This window comes from Lactuca sativa, chromosome 9 (genome assembly GCF_002870075.4).
Source record: "Lactuca sativa cultivar Salinas chromosome 9, Lsat_Salinas_v11, whole genome shotgun sequence".
Classification (NCBI taxonomy): Eukaryota; Viridiplantae; Streptophyta; class Magnoliopsida; order Asterales; family Asteraceae; genus Lactuca; species Lactuca sativa.
This window is the reverse complement of record NC_056631.2, coordinates 42,302,427-42,326,784: the sequence shown is the minus strand read 5'-3', so window position 1 is coordinate 42,326,784 and position 24,358 is coordinate 42,302,427. Positions and strand designations below refer to the sequence as shown.

The 24,358-nt window shown below is 33.2% G+C and overlaps 1 pseudogene; it reads right to left on the bottom strand.

The window, feature by feature from the left end:
* Nucleotides 1–8,405: 8,405 nt before the first annotated feature.
* Nucleotides 8,406–17,669, bottom strand: LOC111898271 (heat shock cognate 70 kDa protein-like; annotated as a pseudogene).
* Between the last annotated feature and the right edge of the window lie 6,689 nt (nucleotides 17,670–24,358).

Here is a 24,358-nt window from a genome sequence, read left to right as displayed (position 1 = left end):
GAAAAAACCGCATATATAAACCGAAATGAAAACCGATGGTGCGGTTTTTAGTTTTGCAAAACCGGAAATACTTGGTGTGGTGCGGTTTCTAGTCTCGCAAAAACCGCAAAAAACCGAACCGCACCGCATATATATATATATATATATATATATATATATATATATATATATATATATATATATATATATATATATATATATATATATATATATATATATTAAGTGTTGATATTTGTAAGAACCAAGAACTTATGACAATTAAAATTTCTATAAATGTAAATATCTATCTTATCTATCGAAGGATGATTGTATATTTTTAAGCATACATTCAGTGGTATTTACAATAACAGAATATGTTTATGACATTTTTTTAACATTTAAATATGAAGAGTACTAATGATATAGTATCATTTTTATGAATACATTAATTGATATTATCGTATGTACTTGTGAAACAAATATTATATTAAATTCGCATTATATTGAAGCATTAGAAACATGTTGAATGAGTGGTTAAGTAATTTGATTTCAAACCAATAGGTTGTGGTATGGATTTATCTCCAATAAATGATTACCACTCCTCATTTGAATCAAAGTAACTCGCTGAGTTACTTGAGTTTTAGTAAAAAGGCAAAACAGGAAAAAAAACGCAAAAAAAACCGAACCGCAATGAAAAACCGCAAAAACCGTTACATCTTCAAAGAAATTTTACAAGGAGACATCATAAGGCCTTTGAACGTTTTAGTGCTTTCTGCTCGTGACCTGCAAGTACAAGATACTTGTGTTAGTGGTATCGTTTTATGTCAAAACACGGTTTTTTTACCTTCATTAATTCTAATTGAGTTGGGTCCGGTGTCTCTCCAGGCATATGACAAAAATTTTCGGCTCACCTATTGTTTCCTTTAATGTTTGTGGAATGGAGATGTTGTCGTTGTATTTTTCTTTTATAATCAGATCTTCGCATGACTTTTGTAGAAGTTCTACATAATCGAACACTACTGCATTTGTTGTTGATTTTTCATCTGCAAGTGTAACTATAAACCGAAACCTGCATTCGTCATAATATAGAGATCAATTTTTTTATTCGTTTTAGTTGCAATACTAATTTAGTAGTAGTTTACATGAAGTTGGATGTTTTATGTCATCGTGGTCCAAAACCATTTATTTTTGCTTTTGAACGCTTTGTGGTTGCATTTAGGGCATGATGGATAATACCAATCAGAAGTGGTATTAATTCGTTGATTATATGCGTTGCAAATGAATGCTTTTTCCTGCATTGAAAAAATTTTGTTCTTTTAGAAACCTTTTTTAATGTTTCATTCATTCTTTCTGCTAAAACAGAAAGCATACTTAAAAACATGAAAATTAGACAATTATCACTTTATGAATGAATTTTGTGACTTTTAAACCAAAAGGTTCTATTGGTGGTAAGTCTCTTTTAACAGCTGGTCATAGGATTATATAAGCAAAATTGTAGTAACTATAAGGTGTAGCCAATATAGGGCAAGAGTCATGAGCCTTGACCTACCCATATAAAATTAAGATTCCATATATAACATATATTATGTACAATATATATTTTTGTTAAATAAAAGTAATTAAAAACTTACAATTTACAATTGCTTCATTAAGTGGAATATGGAAAATTGCTACAATTGTAGATTGTTCTCTTTTGCTGGGAAGTAGCTCTAGTCTCTAGAAATGACGTTTTCTGTTGTGCATTCTGATAGTAGCTGCAATTCAGTTTTTGGGATTGTTAGTGTGCTATTGTGAGATGCTTGAATTTAGTTTGGAAATTTACGTTGACAGTAGCAGTTCTGTCTTTAGTGCATTTGGATTGAGGTATACATGCGTTGCGGATGTTGATTGTAGCTGTAATTGACCTACATGGTGATGATAATTTTTTTTATATGACATAATGATTAGTAGTATAGTGATTACCTAGAAATTAAGTTGACAACTTTGCATGTTGTAACTACAATTACAGGTGGTTGTTTGGCATTTTCTCTTGTATTTCTGTTGAACCTGTTAATTGTTGTTGCTATTTTTGTCGACAATGTACTCCTTCAACGTTTGCTAAAGAGAAATTAAATATTCTCCTACTTTTTGTTCCTACATATCCTCCTACCCAATGAAATGGTGACATGTGTAACATTTAATGATCATTTAATGAGATTTAATGGTATTTTAGGATATTAATATGACACATGTTATCATTTAAATGGGTAGGAGAATATATAGGAACAAAAAGTAGGAGGATATTTAATTTCTCTTTGCTAAAATTAAAAAAACGGATTACTATTTATTTACTTTTTTGTTTTATGAGGAATAAGTTATGTTTCCTAATCAGGTGAAGACGTTTAATATTCTTTCGATTGCTTGGGTGTGGGTTTGTAAAATGAACAATAATAAACATTAATATGTGCAACTTAGTACTGAAGTTTGGTAATTTTCCCCTTCGGACATCTTTAACCTTATCCCAATCCACAATGGTAAGACATTTTGTTTTTTATCTTTAAATAAAATGTTAAAAATATTAAAGTATTTTTAAACCACAAAAACAGAGATAAATAAATAATAATAATAATAATAATAATAATAATAATAATATTATGATTTTATATAATTTAGATAATTGTTTTAAAAAATAAAAATAATTTTATAAATAATCTATATTAATTCTATTAAAATAAAGATAAAAAACAATTATATATATATATATATATATATATATATATATATATATATATATATATATATATATATATATATATATATATATATATATATATATATATATATATATATATAATAAATTGTTAAAAAAAAGGTAACTTGGTCGTTTTATATGGACTAACGACCACTAGTGTAATTTTCACAAACCATATGGATATAATCTATCAAATTTTAAACTTAGGGACCAAAACTAAGAATTCGACCAAACTATAGGGACCACTTCTATAATTTACTCATTATGTTATTTCATTTTATAGGATTGATAAGAATCGTACATCACAAAGACTTATAAATACTGTAGATTTTCTAATATATAGAAGCTCACGGTAGTAATCCTATTCCACAAACAGAAAAGCATGAGAAAAAGCAAAATTTCAGAAAGCTTGACCTGAGCGTTCATGAATTTAGAGGTACAACTGTTCAGTGCGTTTGTGTCTTCTTATATTAATTTCGTTTTAATTTGGTTTCACAACACAACATAGTAACCTAAGGAAGGGTGAACTGGATGTGCAAGTTAGGTGCTGTTTGTTTTTTCGAAATAAAAATGTATGAATTCTACAAACCACGTCTGCAACCTAGTGCAGCAGAAGATATAGACCAAATGATTGCAACCTGTTATAAGAAATCTGTTTGTTTTTTTAACTTCAACAGACTGCTGCAATAAACTGAAATTTAAATACTATTTTTTAAAACCAAGCCTAACGGTCACAAAAATTTATTTAGGTGTTGATAATCATACAAATGGCAAAACCAAGTATATATTAATGGGCTACTGATCGATCTAGTTTTCAAGAATGTGGTTAATTTCATGACAAAATTGCAAGAATGTCCATGTGGTATGACAAAACTAGCAAGTTTGGTCCAAAAGCGTTTGGGTTTGCAAAGATGGTCCAATAGTTTGGTTTTGTTGCAATTTTGGTCCAATTTGTTTTGAACTTTTTTGTATTGATGATTTTACCCTTTATCATTTTATTTTTCATTTTTGTTTTATTACAACAATTAAAAAACTATTAAAAAAATACCTCTCTCTCTCTCTCTCTCTCTCTCTCTCTCTCTCTCTCTCTCTCTCTCTCTCTCTCTCTCTCTCAATTGGTTTCAAATCATTCTTTACTTCTCATTCGTCTACAATGGCTTAAGCTTTCCAAATTTCTTCCCCTTCACCAACGTCCTTCCACCGCCACCAGAGAAGACAACTTACCACCACCGGAGAAGACAACTTATTGCCTAGCAATCAGTTGCGGTGGTAATTTCGGTTTCTAGAGGCAAAGACAAAGATGACGCCGGTGGATTCCAGTTTCCGGTAACATTTGGAGTTCACCATGTACAGGATCAACGGGGTACGAGGTCGAGTTGTAATAGATCTATTCGTCGTGTCTCCTTCTCCCTTAACCATCGTCTTTTTCGAGTAGTGGTGGTTGTTCATATATATTTTGCACCATGTGCAAACCCACCAAAGATCCAACCTTTGTTCATGACTGCACAACCCTTGTATTTCTCTATTGCAAAAATTGATTCCAACATCATCTCTGTGATACACTGCCATCACCCTAATCTCCAATCGGTAATGTGATTTTTTGGGATTTGATGTAGGGTTTTTCTGGTTTTTTCCATTTGAAATCGGGTCTTTTGGGTTTTATGAAGGATTTTTATAACCAAGGTTTTGATTTCTTTTCCTGGTTTGATACAGGTTGTTATCGAGGACTAAAAGCAAGTCTTTTATTTGGGAATTGATGTTGTTTTTTAGAAAAATGGTTTGGGTTTCTTTTTCCAGTTTGATCGCTATTTTTCTTGGTATTAAGTGATAGTTGGAATCTAAATTTCGTTCAATCTATTTTTATTTTCAAGGTTTGATTCAAATTTGATTTTGGTTTGCTTTTAATTTAAAGTTTAGGGTTTCCTTTTGATTTAGTGTCATTAGATTTGGTATCCGTGATTATTAGCGGTGTTGTTGGCCGACGGTCGGAGTTTGTTTCAAGGGTGGTGATGTTGGACTACAGATTAAAGGGGAATGAAGTTGGATGGTGGCCAACAAGAGAGAGAGAGAGAGAGAGAGAGAAGTATTTTATTTTTGTTTTATTTTTAATACTTTTTTAATTATTGTAATAAAACAAAAATGAAAAATAAAATAATAAAGGGTAAAATCATCAATACAAAAAAGTTCAAATCAAATTGGACCATACTTGCAACAAAACCAAACTATTAGACCATCTTTGCAAGCCAAAACGCTTTTGGACCAAACTTGCTAGTTTTGACATACAACAGGGACCATTCTTACAATCTTGTCTAATTTCATAAATAAGTTGAAGAAGTTCTTATCCACAGTTTGTTGGGCTTGGTGGGCTTTTCGATGCATTATTGGTTTTTACGGATCCATCAACGGAGATTTGCGCTTAATATAAACTAAGGTTGGAAGGTGTAGTGTTACTCTTACTGTCTTTCTCTTGGATGTGGATATCATGGCAATCATTTTAATTTTTATACTTTTATAATATAAATCAATTTTTTAATATAAAAAACATATATTTCATTACTTAAAAAAAAAAAAAAAAAACATAACATTCATTACTTAAAAATATATAAAATAAATAAAATTAAAATAACTAGAAATTTTAAACCTACAAACGTAAAAAAACAAACAACAAACAATTAAAAAAACTAATTAACATAACGTTATTTAAATTCGGCTTTCATCGTCAAAACAATTTCAAGTTTCTCATGTAAAATAGAAAAAAGAATATATATATATAATGCAGTACCAACACGAGCATCCAATGTAGTGTTGGAGCTCGTTGTAGTTTATTTTATTTCCTTCTTTTTATTAGTTTATTTTAGAAAAAAGAATATATATATATATATATATATATATATATATATATATATATATATATATATATATATATATATATATATATATATATATAATGCAGGGTTTTGGAGCTCGTTGCAGTTGAGTTTGACTGGAGTTGGGCTTGGTGGGCTTTTCGATGCATTATTGGGCTTTACGGATCCATCAACGGAGATTTGGGTTTAATATAAACTCAGGTTGGAAGGTGTGGTGTTACTCTTATTGTCTTTCTCTTGGATGTGGATATCATGGCAATCATTTTAATTTTTATACTTTTATAATATAAATCAATTTTTTAATATAAAAACATATATTTCATTACTTAAAAATAAAAAAGAAACATAACATTCATTACTTAAAAATATATAAAATAAATAAAATTAAAATAACTAGAAATTTTAAACCTACAAACATAAAAAAACAAACAACAAACAATTAAAAAAAAACTAATTAACATAACGTTATTTAAATTCGGCTTTCATCGTCAAAGCAATTTCAAGTTTCTCCCTGGTCATATGACTTGTGTCTATCAATTGTAATTTCACGTTACTATCTCTTTGTTTCCTACGTTCTCTTTTGGAAGCAAAAAAAAAAAAATCAAATTTTCTTTTATAGCCTTTGCCTCGTCCCCGATCACTTTCAAATAGACCTGACAATACCAGACTCGAATACACGAATTTGTGAGAGACACGACATGATACGAATACATCTTGAAAATTGTGATAAAACTTAATTCTTATTGTATAATCGTATTGTGTCAAATTAATGGCCGACACGTTTTTCATGACACGAATACACAAATTGATAGTCTGCCATGTCTACTTTCAAATCATATGAATCTACCTCTTTGTCTTTGTCTTTGTCTTTGTGTTTTTCTTTGTCCCTTCCCATTGGTTGGGAAGGTGGTATAACTCGAACGAGTTCATCATCGTTGAAGTTGATCCCAACACGAGCATCCAATGTAGTGTTGTCGGATTCGGATGTTCTTGAGCGTTTTGAATCACTATCGATATGTTCGTCAGATGTTTTGTTCTTTTTCCACTTTTGGTTATCTTTCACGACATTCCGAAACTCAGTAAACTTGAAAGCCTTCCTGTTTTCTTGATGGTACACTTTTAGAGTTTTCTTCAAATTCACATCATCACTCTCCATTTTTTCATTGACATTTCATGTTGTTATACAAACCATTAGACAACATGACTCTATTGTTTGTCTTCCCCCATTTGGAATAGACTTGGTCTTTTGAATGATACTATGTTCGCTTCATTCTTTGTGGGATCTTTTTGTAACTCGCCTCCAAAAACGGTCATGTTTTTTTTATTTTTTTTTTTTTATAATTTTTTTTTATCTTTTACAGCCTTCGCATCTTTGGAAACATCGATCCATGCTTATACCAACGCTTACACTTCTTCGGGTTCCCATGTTTTGCCTGTCACCTTCTCTTTTCTTTTATTTTGTGCTTTGGTGGGTTGGGTTTTTTGAACAATTTCAGGTTCGAAATCGGAATCGAGTGCTTGAGTTTCTTAAACGAATTCAAGTTGAGACAAAAAATCAAATGGATTAAAGTCAGTGTCGAGTACGATTTGTCCGTTTGTGGTTATGGGTATTGTTGCGGATAATACGGTAACATACTGCCATAGTGATAAACGGGGGTGAATAAATTGGTTGATTATAAGAAGGTCTTGGGGTGTTTCTAGTGAGTGTTTTTTGGTTGTTTGAGTTGTTGGAAGAAAATATCTTGAGATTTTTGAGAGAAAGTATAGAAAGATAGAAAAACTTATTCGGGTGTGGTAAATTAAGGGTTGTGAGGTTTTATTTATAGGTAAAAAAGGAAAAAAAATTATATTTTAAATTTTTGACCGTTCAAACATTGGGAGAGGAAAAACGAAGAGAGAGAGAGAGAGAGAGAGAGAGAGAGAGAGAGATGGGGGGGGGGGGGGGGGGAGGGAGGGAGAGAGTATGGCCAAACCGCATTGAAAACCGCAAGGCGGAGGTAGTGTTCCCATGGTCCACTGTGGCGAACCGTGCCCACACCATGAAGCCTAAGCAACCAAGTCCAAGTTCGACTTAGAAAATTAAAATTGTCAACCGTCATATATCTTGTTCCTTTGCTAGACAAGTCAGCATTACCTACCCATAAACCAATATATAATAACCGGAAAAACGAAATTGTGTAACATGGATATGGGACAAAAACTGATCATGAACATGAGGCAGTCTCTGTCTCATATATCCATCGAATGGGTGTGGATAACTGATTTCCAGGCGCGCGGAGTGTGATCCACCATTTTGGGCGGGAAAAGAATTAGTCCCATTTGACTTATAGTCATTTTGACCTAATCCAATCTGTGCAAATCACCTCTCCAAAATGGATCAGCTGTTCTATAAACTTCAGTTACTACGTACCAAAAGCTACCTTACACTCTCAATTCAACAAATTTCCAAATCAACATCTCACAATACCTTCTACTTTCTTTCAACTCCATATATTGTGGATATGCACAAGGAAAAAAATGTAGCCGTCGCTCAATCTAAAAAGTGATCATCTCCACTTGTTAGGCCATGAACTCAATTGGAACATTTAAGCACTCCGATTTCGAAACATAAATCATGAAAGTCTAGAACCAAGTGTGAAGCGTGTTGTGTAAAATATGATAAATTAAACAATCAACACATATAGATGGTACTCAACACTTTCTAAAAACAAAATCTAACAAAATCAAGTACCTTGCGTGAGCAGTTGAAATAATAACATTCCATAGTTCATGTTTTGGTTCATAACTGATCTGACAAATACATGAGTTTAATTACCATAAATTCTTGACTAAAACTCATCCATGTATATAGACTCCAGATGTTCCTTCATGCGCTGAACCTCATCAACAGATGCAGCTTTGTTTTGCTCGATCCACTTGGTCGTGTCAACAATGGCATCCTCCATTTTCCTCAACCTCCTCCTACCTCTACCTCTCCTCATACTTTTTATCTTATCATCCATCTTGTATATGTAATCCATCAATGCATCGACTTTCTTTTCATATTCTTTGTCCTCCTGTTTATACTTCTTAGCATCTTCTATCATCCTCTCAATTTGTTCAGTTGAGAGTCTTCCGTTTTCTTTGGTAATTGTGAGTTTCTCTTTCGATATTTTGTCATTGACTGTTAGGATACCATTGACATCTATTTCAAAGCACAACTTCAGTTTTGCATCTCCTTTTGGAGATGGTGGTATTCCTGAAATTTTGAACTTCCCCAACAAATGGTTATCTGTAGATCTTGCTCTTTCATCTTGATATACCTTGATATGGGCGCTGGATTGATCATCCTTAGTAGTAGAAATTTTTTTGGATTTTTTCGTAGGTATTAAAGTGTTCCGTGGGATCACAACATTAAATACTTCTCCTTTTACTTGTACACCAAGGGACAAAGGAGTGACATCCAATAACAACAAATCTCGACAACTCTTGTGATTGTTAGCACTTAACTTTGCAGCCATAACGGCTGCACCATATGCAACAGCCTCATCAGGGTTCAAGCTCTTGCATAGCTTCTTCCTTCCAAAAAAATTCCTGCAACATACATTGTACCTTTGGTATTCTAGTTGAGTCACCAACAAGTATCACATCGTTTACATCCGATTTCTCCATCTTTGCATCGCTTAAACAGGCCTCCACAGTTTGAATGCACTTATTGAAGGAATCCATGTTCAGCTCTTCAAATTTAGCTCGAGTGAACTGTATAGAGAAATCAATACCCTCATGCAACCAATCTAAATCTATTGAAGTCTGAGTAATGCATGAGAGAATCCTTTTTGCTTTCTCACAGGCACATCTCAATCTCCTCAATGCTCGATAGTTCCCTGTCATATCCTTATTCCATCTCCTTGTAAATTCCCTAACACAATGATCCACCATGCGGTTATCAAAATCCTCACCTCCCAAATGAGTGTCACCAGCAACAGCTTTCACCTCAATCGTACCCCCTTCAGCAATGGTCAAAATAGATACATCAAAAGTGCCACCACCCAGATCAAAGATGAGCACATTGATCTTGCCATTAATGTCAGTCTTATTGTCAAGACCATAAGCAATTGCAGCTGCTGTAGGTTCATTGATGATGCGGACGACATTAAGTCCTGCAATAGCTCCAGCATCCTTTGTTGCTTGACGTTGTGTATCGTTGAAGTAAGCTGGAACTGTTATCACAGCATCTTTCACAGGTTTTCCAAGGTATGTCTCAGCAGTTTCTTTCATCTTCCCAAGAATCATGGATGAAATTTCTTCAGCCAAAAATTCCTTCTCTTCACCTTTGAAGGAGACAACAATCTTTGGTGTGTCGACAGGCCCTTGTATGACCCTAAAAGGCCACAACTTGATGTCATCCTGCACTTTGGAATCACTGAATCTCCTTCCAATCAGCCTCTTTGCATCTGTACATCTACATTTAGTTAATTAAGCCAATATATGTGGAATTCTGAAAATCAACTATACCAATAAAGATTTTGATTCTTTAATTAAAGTAGCTATAGAAGTATATTTCTTACTTGATATTTAAACGACATATAAGTAATATGCAGCAGAATATATATACAAACAAAATAAAGATTATGTAGGTATCCCAGTTTCCAACGGAATATAAGCTAAACCTTTTGATTATAGCAAAATAACGTAATCGAGACTTGTCACCATTCTCAAAAAAAAAAGCAGTCATGGTGTATTAAGTTTGTTGTTTAGTTAGTTTTTCATCAGACTCAAGCACACTGATACCAAAAAATCTTACAACCTTAAAACCCCAAAATGGAGAGATCGGTGTAACATTGCTTTAAACATTAGTGCATAACCATTAGGATCCAATAATTCGGTATATTTGAATCTAGTTCACTTTGCATAAATTTTATTCAGGATCAATTTTCTAAAGATATAACACTGCTTTTTAAATCCAGTGTCCAGTTTCTTACTGTTCCTTTTGCAGTTCTGCTGGATATGGAAGTTGCTTGTGCTTAATCATAATAAGAATAACAGCATGCATGCATCCAATAACAATTGAAAAAATGTTTACCAAATATAGTGTTAGCCGGGTTCATGGCCGCTTGGTAATCGGCGTCATCGCCGATGAGGCGTTTCGAATCACAGAAAGCAACACAAGACGGTGTGATTCTGTTGCCTTGATCATTGGGAATGATTTCAACGCGTTCATGCTTCCAAACGGCGACACATGAGTAGGTTGTTCCGAGGTCTATTCCGATCGCCGGTGTGTTGTTTTCTCTGTCGTCCATTATAGTCAAAATTAAAAATAAAGTAATTGTGTGATTTCACTTTTCACCGTAACTTATATGTGATAATTGCATGGGTTATCTAACTAACTTATATATATCAAAGGCAATTGATATTTTATAAAAGTGTACTATATTGTGTTTAAGAGATACACATATTAAACTATATCTGTAACTAAAATAGACTTATATTATCCCAAAATGTATTTTATCCCTACAAGGATTAAAACCCAATAATGATAAATTACCCAGATAGCCCCTTGATTATAAAGCATTTAGGCTTTGTTTGGCATGTTACAGCTAGTTCATAAGTGAGTTTATTTTTTGAGCTTTTTTTAAAATTATTATGTTTGACAAACCAACAAGTAGCTTACAAGGTAGTTTTTTAAAAAACTATTCATACATCTTAATTAATTATATAAATGCATTCTTTTAAATGTCCTATTTTAGTCATTTTATATTTTTCAACTAGTTTACCAAACAACAATTTTTATCAACTAGTTTTTCAGCTATCAGCTAGCTTTTTATTTAATATCTAGTTTTTCAGCTATTAGCTAAATTTTCAGCTAACAGCTAGCTTTTAAGCTAGTACGTCAAACATGCATAGCCTTAAGCTTTTAGTTCCAATTGTTTTGAAAATATAGAGTACAAACAGCCACACACAACATAAAATTATTCAATGCATGAATCGTTATTGTATGATCAAGGTGAACAAGAATACTAATTAAAATGATGAGAGAGGAAACAGAAGATCAGGCCAGGATGTTCAGGAGGAGACTAGAGACTGAGATTATCCCAAAATATATTTTATCCCTTTAAGAATTAAAACTCAGTAATGATAAATTACCCAAATAGCCCCTTGATTATAAAGCACATGAGCTTTTAAATCCAATTGTTTTGAAAATAAAAAGTACAAATAGTCACACACAACATAAAATTATTCAATGCATGAATCGTTATGGTATGATCTTGGTGAAGAAGAATACTAATTAAAATGATGAGAGAGGAAAGAGAAGCACATGCCAGGATGTTCATTAGGCGACTGATGCTCCATCAACAGGAGAAATCGAAGTTCTTAAATACACCTTCAATAAAAAAATGTTGAGTTTTATGTAAAAGTCAAACAAAATTCACCTTGATTTGAGTAAAAAACTTAAGCCTTATTTCATTCTAAATTGCACATTATTCTGGTGATATGTTAGTGACTTTTTTTTTCGTCCAGAGGGGTTTAATGATTTCTTGCACTAATAATGAAGTTGGATTTTTTACAGAATTTCTGATGGAAATAATCTTCTCAAAAGAAAACGATGAATACCAACCAAAAATACCAAAAAGACCAACTTAGGCTGCAAGGAGTAAGGGTCGCCACCCTCGCTAGCGAGCACCAAACAGTGACTCTCGCTTGCGCCAAGGGGCTCGCCAAGCAAACCTCACCATGGTTAGAGAGAGAGAGAGAGAGAGAGAGAGAGAAGAGGTGTTGTGATTGGTTGATGTGTGTTTATTTATTATTTTTTTAATTTTTTTCCCCAAAATCAAACTTATTAAATTGACATACTACCATTCTCCAACTTTTTTCACTAGACATGATAAGCTTATGTGGTTTTAAAAAAAACTAAAAAAATCTATGTGAGAATGTGCTAAGAGTGTTCCCGCCTTAGCGACACACCAAACAAGCGACAAAATATAACTATTGGAAATATCGAAAAAAATACTTATTGATTTTTTTAAAATGTAATTCAGTTGGAAATAGTTTGTCTTTTATAATTATAATTATTATTATATTGCTATTACTAAAATATATATTATTACTATTATACAAAATTGTAAAATTGGTCCATGTGGTTTGCAATTTTTCTTTGGATTAGGTCTACAAACTATCCAACTTGTAGATTACGTCCCTATTGACGACTTTCATTGTGGTTTTGGTCCAGCCACTTAGCACCCGTTAGATAAGGTATGTTAACCTCCTTACATGCCTTTCACGTGAGGGCATTTCAGTCATTTCAAGTGTAACGAAGTCTCGTCACCCCTTACCCACATAATGTTTCAGTAGTACCTATGTTTCTAATCATAGTCCATATGTTTTCCTTGCCTTCTTCAATCATATTCATTCACCCCAAAAAACCCTAAAACAAAGTAAGATCATAGTTCAGTGACAACGGTGTGGAAGATTCGTCCATTGGGTCAAAACTACAACCTCACAAACAAATATAGTAGGTTCATATATGTCCATAAAGTACCTGAAAACCCTTTTAATCGACTATAAATATCAAAGGTACTAACTTATATTTAATGGCTTTTTGTTTTATGTTGAAGGTTTTGTTATGTTTCCATAGAATTTCATCATGTTGGAGGTTCAGTAAGTTTCCAAACATTAAATATGTTGACGGTGAGTTTCAGTTCACCGATTTCATTGATATTTATGGGTTGTTTGTGCATGAGATGTACTTAATAATATTTGAACTAGGTTACAAAGTCCCTACATGATATATTACCATTTTAAAATACAATGTGAAGGAATGAGCTTTAGACTAAGGGCTTTAGGGAATGATGATGATGCCCTCAATCTTGAAAAATATATGGGAGACAACAAGGTCATAAAGGTGTACACCGAGCACAGGTCTAAACATTAAGTTACTTATTTATGTATACCAAAACATCTAAAAAGGTAATTATTAAGTATGTAGTCGACGAGGAAGTTAGAAACCATGAACCAAATAACATACAAAACTAAACGAAATAATATCCAAAACAGAGCAGGTTATTACTAATGGGTTTTATTGGTTAAAAAAATATGTGCTTGCAGAATTTCACTTAACACTTAAGGGGTCATACGACCTAAAGGATCTATGTCATACACTTTGAATGTAACATACTATGAACAACAAAACTAATATGAACCCTAATTGAAACCCTAATATAATCAAAACAAAAGAATTAGGGTTATATACCTTTGATTTGTTGTAATAAGCAAATCACTTTAATCCTTCCTTTGAAGAGCTTGGAAATTTAGCACTAAAAGGATGATGCATCTAATGGCTCACTCCCAAACCCTATAATTATAAGAAAATTGAGGAGAGAAGAGGAGAAGTAAATTTCGTTCCCAAACCTTATGGGAATAGCATGAACAAAACTTCCATGTCTTGTGGTCATATTTATAGTGTGGATGACTTGCAGAAAAAAGTCATATTTGAATTGATTAAATAATAGATTTAATCCTAATTCAAATTGTTTCCTTATACGTATGTAATCTGGAGGCTTATAGAACCCCTAGAATCCTTGCGAAAATTGCCCACCTCTATACAGTTTCTATACTTTTCCTTCCTTTCTCAATTATGAACAATTACAATTCAACCCTTAGACCTTTAATTAATTTCAATTAATCTAGAATTAATTCCAGATTAATTCTTATTAATAACTAATCAATTCTAATTGATTTCATATTTGTTTACCAATCATATATAAATTAACAGATCAGTTAGTTAACTATTGATCTCATATTAATTTATTAATCACATAATAAATCAACAAATCAACTTTCCATTTCCAATTAATATATTATTCATGTAATATATTAAAAAAATTATTAGAATTTATTAATCATATAATAAAGTAATAAATTTATCTTCTCTTTACAAATATCATTCTAATCAAGTTCTAGTTATAAGGGTAACCCAAAAAAGACTTTGCTTCTAATTACAAGAATATGTCAATTTAGTTAAGAGCTTAGACACCTTAAGTCAACAGTTTCCCACTTGGATAAGTCTATAACTACAATTGTAAGTATAAGCTTGAACTAGATAGAAAAGTATGATTTCCAAAGCTACTGCCAAACTCTGACTCAAATCAAATGTTGGCCCTAAGATAAGTGATCAGTTATTCCTTCGTTCTACAAGATATCGTATGAACAGAGTCATGGATTAAATGATCAACCTCATGTTCATTTATTCTTTTTCCTGATTTCTTGATTTGTGATCGAATTCAAACTACAAAATTGAACACATCAATTCAGTATGCACAAGGCCTAGTTCTTATAGATCAACTCAAATCACCGAAGGGCCTACACATATCGCTTTTCTTGTTAAGGCAAAATGAACGGATAAACTTTTACTATATAACTATAACCTTTACTCACCAAATCATACATGACACTACATTTTATAACATCATGTTACTCATGCATTTTTTCAATACCAATGCACAACCGACTTATAAATTACAACTTATGTATCTTCGTTTGAAGAATAGAAGATATTATCGTTTTAGAATTACCCTTGATTAAATCCATGAAGTAATCTCTAAGTGTGGGTTTATCCAATACTTAAACTCCCTATTTTTCAAAGTACTCATGAATATTGCAACAATTCATATGCAATGTCCAATCTGTATATCTACACATCGATTTATGATAGCCTTAATTCATTACTTCCAAAAGTATGAACAACTATGGAATTTTGAATAATATTTAAAGTACTCAGGGAAGTAAAACATGAAAAGTGAAACACAATAAAAAAAATTAATTAACGATGGTAGTATACCCATTAAATATAAATAAATCTCTATTATTTCATCACCATAACAATTATGAATTTATTGATTATATACTGTTTCGAGTAATCTACTAACCACTTGAATTAAATAACATCAGTCATGCCATGTTATAAACAAGCATACTATACCTCTTGATGGTCCTTCCTTTGTGACCAGATCGAATGGACATTACTTCAATGATGCTTATTTCATAATTCCAAATTCTTATCACTATCTAAGATGTAGCGGAATTCCAACTTTATCGCTTGGATCTTCCAGATGAGCTCAGTCAGATCCATAGCACTTTCCATGTCTCTCGGCTACGGAAGTGCTTAGTGGATGATTTCGCAATGGTACCGTTGGAGAATATTCAGGTGGACGACCACCTGAATTATATTGAGAGATCGGTGGCAATTCTTGGCCGGAAGACGAAAGCCTTGAGGAACAAGGTTGTTGAGTTGGTGAAAGTTCAATGACAGCATCGTAAGGGTTCATAGTGGATTTGGAGTAAACCTATACCCAACAGATTTGCAAACTATAAATTATATATCTCTTTTTTTCAAGAACATAAGATATTATCGTCTTAGAATTACTCATGTTTGAATCCAAGAAGTAATATCTAAGCATGGGCTTAACTAATACTCAAAATCTTCATTTTCAAAGTACTCTTGAATATTTCAGCAATCCCTATGCAATGTCTAATCTCTATCGACAATCTACAATCTATTGATGACAATCTTAAATCAACACTTACTCTCAGAAGTATGACTGACTATGGCATTTCGAATAAATTAATATTTTGGAAGTAACATGCAAAATGAAACACAATAATAAACTAATTGTTTTATGGAATCATACTCTTTGATTATAGATAATTCCCTATTATTTAATTGCCATAACATTTACAGATTTATTTATTGTTTAAATGTTTTGGGTAATCGACTTAACAACTAAACTTGTCATTGATTCTTATACCAATTCTCTTAGCATGCATACCTTAGTCAATATGACTACACTTTCACAAAATATTTCTAATGGCAATTTGTTACTCAAAACAAATCCAAGGTCAACTATGAAGCTTTTTAGTCCAGGTACACTCTTTGGATACTTCACTTTCACTAATGTCGTCTTACCCACATTCTCAAATCTGCCACCATCTTCTACATGAAACCTTTAATGATACAACTTAAAATGAATATCCATTTAGAATATGACTCAAATTCATCTCTAAAATTCATGTCACTATAACTCTTCTCAATCATGTTCTCTACTATCTACAAGCAACCATTCCTTGATATCTTTCAAAACTTCAGAATGTTCCTGACAATTGTCTAGCAATTCAGTTATACTAATTTCTAACACAATCCCATGATGCTCAAAACATCTAAGACATCAGAATAAGAACAATTCATAGCATTCATAATCGATCCTATATAGGAAGCATATATGACTCGACTTATCCCATCATTTTATTGACTAGTACAAAGGACCTTTGAGATTCACTCAACTCCCTATTATGAAGCATATGAACTATCCCTTTGGAATTTTCATATCTTGAAACTTTCAACATATTGTGCTTTAACAGAATCCTATTAAACATTTTGATCTATAATTTTAGATCCAAATACCAAGTATCAATATCGTTTTCTCATTTCCATCATAGCGAGACAATTCTTAAGCTTTTTCACCATGCAACTTAGAGACAATGTATCCTATGAGTAGTATTGTCATCAACATGAAATAACAGGAAAACAATGACACTCCCGCTAGCTTTGACATGTACTCAAGACTAATATGAACTTCTAAAAATAACATTTTTGTACTTTCTCATGGAAGAATAGATTCCTTGCTATGCAATGCTTTCTTAAATCTACAAATAGATTTTTCAAGCTTACACACCTTGTTTGGATACTTTGTATGTTTAAATCCTTTCAGAACATGTCATATATTCTTTGAAAGTTTCCTTTTGAGGAAAGTCATTTAAGCATCCACTTTACTATATCTTATATCAAAGAATGCAGCAATGGTAACAAATAACCAAATAGGCCTTTCTCGGCTACTGGTGAGGATGTTTACTCATAATCAATTTCTTGAGTTTGAGAGAAACTCTTTTCCACCATACTAGCTTTAAATTTGTGTACATTCTTATCCATGTTAATCTTCCCATTGAAGATCTAATCGCAACCCACTATCATAAGATTAGGTTTAAGATTAACCAATTTCAAAATTAGTTATCCTTCATGGACTAAAGTTTGCTATCCTTAGACTCTTCTCACTGGCAGCCATAAGACCCAACATTGCTTCCTAGTAGCTATTTGTCTTATCCAAATTAATGTTTATCACTAATCAACATATTTCCTTCCACATTTAGATGAAAGTCATAAAACTTAGAGTAAATTACACGAATGGTCCCAATGGTTTGGGGTAATTTGTATGTTTGGTCCCTAACTTATTTTTTTAACTCAAAAGGTCCCTACTGTATGTTTTTGTTACGCGCTTGGTCCCTACTGTTTGTTTTTGTTACGCGTTTGGTCACTGTCTTACATAAAAAGACTATTATTTAAATAAGGAAAAATGACGGGGTAGGTAAGGTAAGGTGAGGGGAGTGGGGCTGTGGGTGTGTTTATTTAAATAAATTAAAAACCCAAGGGCAAAATAGTCTTTTTAGGAAAAATAGGGACCAAACGCGTAATAGAAGCAAACTATAGGGACCTTCTGAGTTAAAAAAATAAGTTAGCGACCAAACACGCAAATTACCCTAAACCATAAGGACCATTCGTGTAATTTACTCTAAAACTTTGGAGGTGCTCTAACTATACTGTACCGGTCCCGATCTCGAGTCGGCGGACATGAACCTCTTGGCTGCCGGATGCAACTGTATTGAATCTGGCCTCTCCTCCTCCTTCTGATCTCTAACTAAGTCTCCCTTCTCCTGGTATTCGACTGCAACTCAGCCAAGGTTCAATATTGTAACGCCCGTAGATCCGGACTAGTCAATTTAGAGACGATAAACGTCAAAACTAACTTTTTGATAGAAGAGTGTTTAGAATGAATAATCATAACCAAGTTTTAGTATATGTCACAAGGTTTCCGTGCATATAAAGAACGCCGAAATTCAAGTTATAATGAAGAAATTATGACCTGTTGAAGTTTCGCGACAAAACCGGCACGACACAGCCCAACGTAAATAGTGAATTTACGTTAGAGCGATATTTGGCCTTAGCGATCTAAATGAAAGTCGTAGCATACGTCAAACCGAGAGCATACATAAAAATAACGTCCAAATCTGACTTCGTATGAGGAAGTTATGATTTTTCGAAGTTTCGGCTTAGCAGTAGATAGCCCGTATACTCGATTTGAGATCGAGTGGTTTTTAGCCGAAACAATCTAAACGAGAATCGAAGATCTCGTCAATGGTAGTGCAACAGTAAAAAGACAGTCGAAAACAGACGTCGGATGAAGAAGTTATGAATATATAACGGAGTTTTCCTGTCCCGGCCTATTAAAAATAATATAATAAAAATAAAGTCAAAATTAGCCAACAGAGTCTAAACAAGAGTTGTAGAGCATAATTTCACCTATGCGTGGATATCAAGCACGTCAAAAACGGAGCTTGTATGCGAAAGTTATGAATTTCTGAAGTTCGGGGCGTGAACCCCAAGGCTGTGCCAGAGCTCATGAGGTGAATATTAGAAATTCACGAGGTGAGTCAGTTCACGAGGTGAATATTAGAAACTCACGAGGTGAACAGATGATGGACGTCTTCCAGGGCAAGTGGCCATGACGAACGCAATGACGTATCGAGCTCACGAGGTGAATATTAGAAACTCACGAGGTGAATATTAGAAACTCCTGAGGTGAACTCAGAAAATTCACCCTATAAATAGAATTCAAGGGGCAGCCGAGTTTGGTTGCTCATCTCTTACTCTCCCACTCCCGATACTCTCTCTAAGCCTTACTTTAACCCCCCGAAGCCCCGGTATCATCCCGAGACCCGAAGCAAGTCCCGAAGCCCGAAGATCATGAGAAGAAAAGAGTTTCTGAGCCGAAGCTCTGCCTGCAAGAAGCCCGGTGTGTGAAGATCTTCTGGTTTCACTGAAGAAATACTACTCTTAGAGCCGTAGTGCTGCCTGATCATATTTTGATCAGGTGGGTATATAGTCACTTTCATCTTACACATAAATATGAAGTATTTTTTAAAATACGTGTTATGTGTGTGTGTATATATATATATATATATATATATATATATATATATACATATATATATATATATATATATATATATATATATATATATATTGTTGTTTATTTGGAGTGAGTGTGTGGTCACTTTCTTTTAACACATAAATATTAAGTATTTGCTATGAAATACGTGCTATGTGTATAATATAAAGTTGTTTATATGTGTGAGTGTATAGTCCCTTTCATAAACACGATAATAATACAAGTATTGCTTGAATGTATTAAGTATATTGCTGTTTATATGTGTGAGTGTGTGATTACTTTCTTCAAACACATAAATATGAAGTATTTGCTTTGAAATACGTGTTATGTGTGTGTGTGTGTGTGTGTATATATATATATATATATATATATATATATATATATTGTTGTTTATTTGGAGTGAGTGTATAGTCCCTTTCATAAACACAATTTTAATACAAGTATTGTTTGAATGTATTAAGTATATTTTTTGGGTGAGAGTGTAGACACTCTTTTTTAACATATAAATATGAAGTATTTGCTATGAAATACATGCTATGTGTTTATATACTATTGTTTATTTGAGATAAGTGTGGAATGGATGTTTTATATAGTTTTTAAATGAGTTAAACTGTATATGTATTTTATATCTACAAATATGTTGGGTAGAACATGGGTAGATGAGATAGTTGGTATGTGATAAAATGATGAGGTATGAAAGATGATTAAGAATGATATTGGCAGATGCACCAATCAGAGAATGTCATAATACTAGCAGATGCGCTTAAGAATAATATCGGTAGATGCACCAAGTAGTGAATGTCGTCATCCTGGCAGATGCGCTTATAGGATAATGTCGGCAGATGCGCCAAATAGAGATTGTCATAATACTAGCATATGCGCTTATAGGATAATCCTGGTAGATGCGCTTATAGGATAATGTTGGTAGATGCGCCTAAAAAAGAATGTCATAAACCTAGCATTCGCGCCTCATAGTGTATGACGTAATCCTGGCAGAGGCGCTTAAAGGATGATGTTGGTAAATGCGCCTTATGTAGCAATAGATTTTTTGTTAATTCCTTAGGTCAATCCTTAGGAATGAATGAATGACGGGTAGTTGAATTCTTAGGGTAAAATCCTAAGAAATAAAGAAGATAATGGGGATGGGTAATTGGGTTGATTGTTTGATGGTTGAATATAATAATTATATTATTGTGGGTTGAAAACCCTATATCCTCACCAGGCTCCCAAGCCTGACCCACTCAGTTTTCTTTGTATCACAGGTATCGATACGAAGATATATTTCACGGAGAGATTAAAGGAGATGTAAAATCTTTAGTGTAAATAATGTAAGTTCTGTTTATGCTTATGTGTCTGTATCGGACCATGACATCCCGAGATTTTGTTATATAATGAAAATACATTTCTTTAAAGAAATGTTTTGATAAATCTTTATCATATTTTCGGAACAAATTTCGCAACTGTTTTCTTTAAAAGATTACTCTGATTTTAAAAACAAAGCATAAACAAATCGGTATTTTCTGGCCGTGAAATTGGGGATGTCACAAATATAGTTGAGTCAACACAAACTCTCGAATATCCAACTTGATCATACTTAAGAATCACGACATTTGCACCTGCTCTGAAGCGGCATTCTCCTTGCAGAAACAAGGCTCTCTCTATAAGCATCTTGGTGATCTCCATGACCCACTCAATCGTTTTCTTGAGCAACATGTACTCATGTGCCAATCGCTCTCTCTCCGTAAGTGAAACATTTGTACCTGCTCCTATAAGCTGTAACTAACTTCCTAGGTGCTCACCCTAGGATTCTCAATCATACTTCCACTCCACTGGTTGCCTCGTGCATGCTAGTTGTATACAATATAGGATCGGATAGATTATAAAATAAATGACTCTACCCTGAGTCCATAACCAATTAAGGAACAAAAAATAATGCTAAATCAATCATTCTAGGGCTATATAATCCTAATTGTATACAACTATGCAACATACACTTAGCAATTCACATCGTCATATACCACATAACAAGCAATTCCCTGGGCTATACAACATCACAAAAATTAGGCAATACTAATTGTACGATTCCTGAAGGAGTCCTTAGCCTACTCACTAGCATGCATTTCTAACAATTCACATATTAGCAAGCTCAAATTTAACATATAAAACCAGTATGGGTATTTTGGAAATCACTTTCTTGTTCAGGCTCGGGATGATTGTACACATCGCATCTTCTTGTAAAACCAAGGTTAAATCGAAGGTCCACATTCACGGTCCCAATCCAACAATCAAAACGAACATGATAAGAGACCGAGCCAATGTCTCTAACCCAACCATTTAATTAAAATTTCCTTTCAAAAAACATTTATGAAAATTCTTAGATCCTAATTTGAGTTTGGATTCACACAAGTGTTCCTCCAAAATGCTCAAACCATGTCTCTGATACCAACTTGTAACCAAATGAAGTAAACACATCAGCACATGCAACTATCTACAGTAATCTACCTGTCTAACAGGTCCCTATCGTATACTAAGCCTCACACAACACACTACGCCACTACCAGGAAATCTCCAAGGAATGTGTATCTATATATAACCAGACTTGAGATAGACATTTGAATCGGTGATCCCACTCTAGAGCCACTACCAAACAAGGAATAGGTAAGAAAACCTAGATCAAGAGTTCTCAGACTATCCTATGTGACAACATACAGCTCCTAGGGCACTCCACTAGACATTAACCAACCTACTGGTACTCTAACCAGCATACCACTATAACTATATCCTAACATACAAGGATATATACTGCAACACAGAGTGTAATGAGTAAACTCACCAGAATCGAAGATCCAAGGAAACACAACAACATGATCACTCCCTGCATTGATCGCTCCCACGAACCAACTAGCACCAAACCAAGGTGGAACCTTAATCAATAACTTAATTCCTTCAAGTTTAACTCAAGGTCAAACTTGTCAAAAATTCAATGGCCAACCCTCACCACGACATGGAGGACTCTTGGCCACGTCTTCGGAACATCTGGACAAAACAATTGCGAGATCATCCTTCGTCATGACGTGAAGGGCATATCGTCACATCGTGAGAACTGATTATAGACAGCTTAATAGCTTAAGCCCTTAATCCATTAAGCCACACACTCATCTCCTCCAGAATGCTTCCTTACACCCAAAGAGTCATAAAATCATGGCTTTATAGTCATGCATGTCTTTCCCCAAGCTAAGTCATAAGAATGGTGGAAATGAGGTCAAAAATCTCATGCATGAGCCAAACCTAACGAAATCTCATATTTGGAACACTAAACCCTAAAGGGATCTCAAGTATCCATAAAGTTGTCAACTTTATGGAATCCGTCTACTCAAACTCTCCCAATCATGGAGAAAATACACAAAAAGCTTTAATCAAGAAGCATAGAACATAAACCTTGGAACTTGAACACTCACAATGGTCCAGAGAAATTGCTAGAAGATGATGACGAGACTTGCAAGTTGAATCTATGCACCAAGGATGCTCCCTTCTCCTTCAATACACCCAAAACACCACCAAAAGCTCAAACAATGAAGGACAGGATTTCATTGAAATGGTTGGAGGCTGAAGAGGATGCCCTAAACCTTTAGTTTAAGGGCTTAAATATGGAAGAAACTCTAAAAGAGCATGGGCTTGGGCTGCAGTTGCTGTCACGTTGTAACCTTCCATTTGTCACGTCATGACAACCATCTCGGACATGGGTTCATGCAGTTGGCATGTCACGTCATGGTGCTCCATTCACCATGTTGTGACACAAGGTTTTTCCCAAAAACCTTACATTTGATCATTCTAAACCATCAACCGATCTACTCTGGAAAACGAATGTTACAATATCTCATACTCACTTTATATATAGAAATTAATTTTTGGTTTGATTTTCCTGTTTTAAGGTTTAGTTACGTGATTTCATGTTCTAGGTTCATCAATGGTGGTCTAGGGTGAGAAAGAGGACATGAAAGTCATTGCTCAGGAGAAAGAGAAAAAAATAAGGGTAAGGAGTACGACATAGGCCCATTTTATTTTCTAAATATTTTAATTAATTAACAAATAATAGATAAGTTATAAAAAGTTAAAATTAATTAGAAAAAATAAATAAGGACAATATATTAATTTATGTTGTTAGGAATCAAATGTGGAAATTTAAAATAAATTAAAGGCGATTTGAGTTTTTTTTTTTAATAGAGATTAAGCATATATTTTGAGAGGAACAACTTTATTTTTATTATCAAACAAAAAAGCAAAAATGGTCCATGTAGTTTGTCATTCTCTTTAAATAAAGTCCAAATCTATTAAAATTGTCCATATTGTCTTTTTAGCCTAGCTTTAGTATGGATTTAATCCTTGTAAAACTTAAAAAAGAAAAAAAATATATCTTTGTTATGTACTAGGTGTGAGACCCGTGTATTACACGGATTGATTATATATATATATATATATATATATATATATATATATATATATATATATATATATATATATATATATATATATATATATATATATATATATATATATAAAAGCTTAAATATTAAGCATTTTTTTTAAAGTCGAAATTCGAAATAAATACAAAAAAGCGATGAATAAATAATTGAATCTATATTAATAAAAAACTATTAACATATAATTGTTAATTTAAATTACAATACATTTCCAAATAATTATTTTTATATAGTAATAAGATGCTATAAAATTTAAATGAAGCAAAG